A 5517-nucleotide genomic window follows, 5' to 3' on the forward strand; every position below is an offset into this window, starting at 1 on the left:
GGTCATCTGAGCATGTGCTTGCAGTACTCAGCTTGTAGAGGGTGTTCCTCATCAGGAAGATGACACATGGATCGTCTGCAATTCCCAAAAGGATGAAGATGTGAGGGCTGCTGCTGCTGCTGCTGCTGCTGCTGCTGCTGCTGCTGCTGCTGCTCCTATTGCTAAAGGACACTGTGAATGAAACATGATAATTTGTTCCGGGCAAGAGAAATAATGAAGTGGGTTAAATTATTTCTTAGAATAATGTCTTGGACTTTGGCTTGTCTTCCTATTTCATGTGTGATTTTCCTACTTCCCAGTGGACATCTTTGAAAGAAGTCTTTTAGGAATGATATCTATAAATATCTGTGCATCACTATGCCTTAGGTACAAAAGAAGGACAATCAGTGTGTGAAAAGTGTGCGTGCAAGAAGATGCTGACCTTCAGGAACTAGCAAATGGAACCTTGATGCTTAGTTGATGACTCTGTCAGTGGTCAGTTTTGAAGCTTCATGGATTGTGATGTTGCTTTTGAAAACTTAAGATTCTGTCTGTAGCTCTTGTGACTGATGGCCACATGTGTTATGGCTAGAGCCCCTGGAAGTGTTCTACAGTCCTCATCTGGTGGGAGCTGTTGGCTTATGGGGAGATTGACCCCAGATGAAGGAATGGGGTCCACAAGAGCACCTTTTAGAGTTGGGGCCACATCAATGATATTGAGTCCCCATTTGGAACAAGAGAAATACAGAAGAGAACAGAAGGCTTGAGATGAAAGAAGAATGGGAAAGTTCTTAGAGAAGGTATGAAGTGTGCTGAAGAGTGATGGAGAAAATAGAAGCCAGATATAGAACAGGGGCCAGCACAGAGCAAACCTGGAAGCACAAAGCACAAAGGTACCTGGCCATGCCTGCTGCCTGTTCTCAGGGCCCTTCCCTGCGCCTCACTTCTGAGGGGAAAGTTTGTTCTGCCCCAGTCGAGGTCTTGACCTAACACAGCAACACAGTTTCCTCAGGGTGTTTCTTATCCTGGTTGTCCAGCCTCTGAAGTCTCTTTGCTGGCCCGGACTGGGGGCAGGCTTGGCCTCTATGGATGTGCTCTGGGAGCAGTTAACTTCTCCAATGCATGAAGGCAGGGGTCACTCCCGGCACATTGGAGGGCTTGGTCCAGTGTAGCTGTCCAATGGACTGCCCTAGAAGGAGGAAGACCTGGCCCAGTGGCTCTTCTGCCTCCTCTTTGACCAGCCTTCTGCTCACAGGAAGACTCCTGTTGACCTGAATTTGACCTGAGCAATGAGCCAAGGGCAGGCTCACTGGCCCTCCTCCTTGGTGCCAGAGGGAAAGAAGCAAGACCTTCTGGGGAAGGACATGGCCTGCCCTTGGATGTATGAAAAGAGCCTTGGACATGCAGCCCTGTGCCTAGAGAGCCTGTCCTTTCAAGTAATAGCATGCCATAGCCTGGTTAAATTTTATTTTTTGAGTGGCGTTTCTTATCTTTTGGGTTTCACATCCCATGTATTCCATTGTCTTGATAATTTCAGGGTCAGGAAACCTGGGGATCATTTCCTCAGAGTGATGAGGGAATCCGTCTGTGTGTTTCTTGAGCCAGGGATGTGTCCACAGTTCAGACACCCAGTACTTTGGGTTGACCATTAGTAACAGGCTGGTCAGGTCCTGAAGTTCCTGACCCAACCTGTGTTTTCCCAGCTCTGGTGTGGTGACAGCATCAAATGGGACCTTCCCAACTACTAAAAAATATAATAGAACTCCTAAGGCTCATACGTCAACCTTGAGGCCATCATAGAATATGCCTGGGAAGAGTTCTGGGGCGCCGTAATAGCAAGCGCCACATTGCAGGTTCAGCCTCTGCCCTGGGTAGACTAGAGTTCCAAGGCCGCAATCAACTATTTTGAGTTTCCTTTTTGTATCCACCAAGATGTTATCCGGTTTGAGGTCCCTGTGAACTATTTCCAGGTCATGGCAATAGTTCACAGCTGCTAATAACTGTTTGAATATTGCGCGGGCCTCCTCCTCCTCCAGGTGGCTAGATTCTCGAATATATTGGTAAAGCTGTTGGCCCTTGACCAGCTCCATCACAAGGTATATTCTCCTCTCAGACTCGATGACCTGAAGACGTGATATGATGTTGGGGTGGTTTGTCATCCTCATGACGTCTGCCTCTGATTATTCTGCTATATATATATATATATATTTTTTTTTTTTTTTTTTTTGGTCTATAACTTTAACAGCCATGGGCATGCCTGTTAGATGGTGGTGGGCCAACAAGACCTTAGCATTTCTCCCCTGCTTTATTGTCTTTATGATTTGGAATTTGGAGTAGAAGTTGTCTTCTTCTGAGAAATTCTGCTGGTGGCTGGTATTGGTGACTGTCAGTAGGTGTAGGCATTGTAGCCACAATGACTACAAATGATACCTAAAAATAAAATAAAATAATAGAATAAATAATGAAAAAGATGTAGGGAAAAAGCTAAAATCACTACAGATTCTAGCTAAAAGTATAATACAAGTAATTGGAGAAAAATAATGTGAACATGGAGGGAAACAAAAGCCAAAATCAAATTGAAATCTAAGGGCCCCTCTGCTTGGGACATCCAGTTACCACAGCAAGCTTGGTCTCAGACATGTGATTTCCATTCTCAGTCTTGGACTCCATTACAACCTCTCTGGTGTCACCCTACATGCTGCTACATGCACTCCCTGAAATGGCTGGTGTTAGGTGGTATGGGGTCATCCCTCTAGTGGCTCTTGACTTCACTCAAGTCAGCAGATCTCCCAGGGCTGAGTGCTGCAGTGTCTGGAAGGCTGTGCTCCATCCTCAAGCCTCCGCCCCGGAGTAATCCACACCTTCCTCCCTCCATACTTCGTAACTGATAAACTTTCCTACCCTCTAGAATCCAGGACAGCTCCTCAACAATACAACTTATCACATTTTAAAACCAAGATTCTTCTCAGAGGTTCCCTTGCGTCCTCTCTTTTCTCGGTATAATCCAAGAGCTCAACTGACAAGGTTTCAAACTGGGAAACAAAAGGTCCAGGGTTCGACTCCCTGCTAATCAAATGTCTTTTTTCCTTTAACATCTTAAATAGCCAGGCTACCAGACTAAACATTTTCCAGTGCCCTGTGACCCCCTGCATCCAGTGAGATTCTTGTGCTGCCCCCCACCCCACCCCCACAAACAGCCTGGATACCAGCCTAAAGCTAAGGAGAGAGACACTGGACAAACAAGGCTCTAACAAAATTGTTTACAGGTTAAACACTTTAGATTGGGCCAGCTATATTAACAACTATCAAAGCCAGACAACTTTTTTCAAGACAAGCCTTATTATTTGTCTCGAATATGTAATTAACAATATATCTGAGAGTCTGGCACCTGCAAGAGGATGAGGCCCAGGGAATATTCAGGCAGTTATTAGCAGTTGTGAGCTATTGCCATGACCAGAGTATAGTTCACAGGGATCGCAAACTCAATAACACCTTGTTGGACAATAACAGAAAAATTAAAATAATTGATTTCGTCCTTGGTACCCTAGTCCATCCAGGACAGGGGCTGATCCTGCAATGTGGCGCTTGCTACTATGGTGCCCCAGAACTCATCCAAGGAAGATTTTATGATGGCCTCAAGGTTGACATATGGGCCTTAGGAGTTATCTTATATTTCATGGTAGCTGGGAAGATTCCATTTAATGCCATCACCGCACCAGAGCTGCAAAGGCAGGTTGGGTCAGGGATGTTTTTTATCCCCTTGGAACTCTCTGAAGAACTCAAGGATCTGCTTGCTTGCATCTTACTGACAGCTTCCCCTCAATTTTGATGTAGAGTCACTGAAGTGTTGGTACATCCCTGACTTAGGCAAGAGACAGAGGGATTCCCTAATCACTCTGAGAAAATGCTCCCCAGGTTTCCTGCCCCTGAAGTTCTTAAGGCAATGGAATGGATTGGGTACCAAACCTAGGATATTAAATACTTATTGAAAAAGCAAAAATACAGCCAGACCATGGCTTGCTATAGCTTACTGAAAGGACAGCCTCTCAAGAAACAGGGCTGCACACCCAGGGCTTCTTTCATGAATCCAGGGGTGAAGCCATTTCCTTCCCTAACAGGTCTGTCTTCTTTCCCTCTGGCACCAAGGACAAGTGAGCCTGCTCTTGCCTCATTGCTCAGGTCAACAGGAGTCTGCCTGTGGCCAGAGGGCTGGTCAAAGAGGAGGCAGAAGAGCTACTGGGCCAGGCCTTCCTCTTTTCAGGACACTCCAGTGGACACCCGCACTGGACCAAGTTCTCCAATGTGCTAAGAGTGTTCCCTGCATTTACAAAGGAGACTGAGAAGATAAAAACTGCTCCCATAACACCTCAGCAGAGGCCCAGCCTGTCCCCAGCCTGAGCCAGAGGAGACTTGAGAGGATGGACAAGGAGAATAAGCAATTCCCATAGGAGAGGGTGCTGCTGTTTTACAACCACAAAGAAACCTTGCCTAGGGCAGAACAGAGTCTCCTCACTGAAGTGAGGCACAGGGAGGAGGCCCAGAGAACAGACAGCAGGCAGGGCCAGGTATCTTTGTGCTTTGTGTCTTGCTCTGAGTAACTACTGGAAGTGATTTGAGACACATGGCCCAAGAACAGACTGGGCGATGGCGGCGGCAGCAGCAGCAGCAGCAGCAGAGGCCCTGGCTTTCCTGTCCTTGTGGGAATTGCTGACTTGCCAACTGGTTAGGAAAATGGCTTAACTGAATATTAATATTTCTAGAGAGCATGGCTCTCTAGAACAAAGAGCTCTCTCACAGCGAGGAAAGCCTGACATCCAATAGAGATGTGGAATGTCACCTTCCTTGCTCACATGAGCAAGGCATAGTGGGGACAATATGATAGCAACATCTATATAAAATCTCCCATAGGACCCCTCCCAGCTTCCACCAGTGGCAGTAGCCAGCTCTGAGTCACCACATTCAACTGTTGGCTCTAAGTCCTACCTCCCCCTGTGCCTTGGAGGAGTTAATGACAGGATCCAGCACATTAGTTAAGGTAAAGTTGGAACCCTGAGTCCTGAGGAGGCCTGGCCATATGTGCAGCTGTCCCAACTGAGCCCCTTGAGTGTCCTGGAGACAGGGTGATGACATGCTCTGTCCTCAGTGCTCACAGGAAGGCCCAGTCAAGATTCACTGTCACTTCTGTGTGATTTCCGATTGAGGGACACACAGTAAGTCCTCACAAGGACACCCAGGCAAGACAGCAAGCATGTCTGCAGGCTGCTATTTCTGTAATGCAGAAAATTTGCTGTACCAGAGTTTGGCTGCTTCAGCTCTGGGTGGTGAGGTTTCTGGGGGAGGGGGGAATCTGTGACCTCCATGCCCTGCTGCTTCAAAGCCCTCAGTTCCTCACAGAGCTCCTGGTTCTCCTTCATTAAGGCATCGGTCTAGTGTTGGAGGTCTTTGTGCGCTGCACACCACCAGGATGCCTGTCTAGTGGGCTCTGCTGCAAGGTCACAGATCTGCTTCTGCACCCCTGCGGTGGAGAGCGATAGGCAT

The sequence above is a fragment of the Acomys minous genome (assembly GCF_964271855.1).
Source record: "Acomys minous genome assembly, chromosome: 3".
Taxonomy (NCBI): domain Eukaryota; kingdom Metazoa; phylum Chordata; class Mammalia; order Rodentia; family Muridae; genus Acomys; species Acomys minous.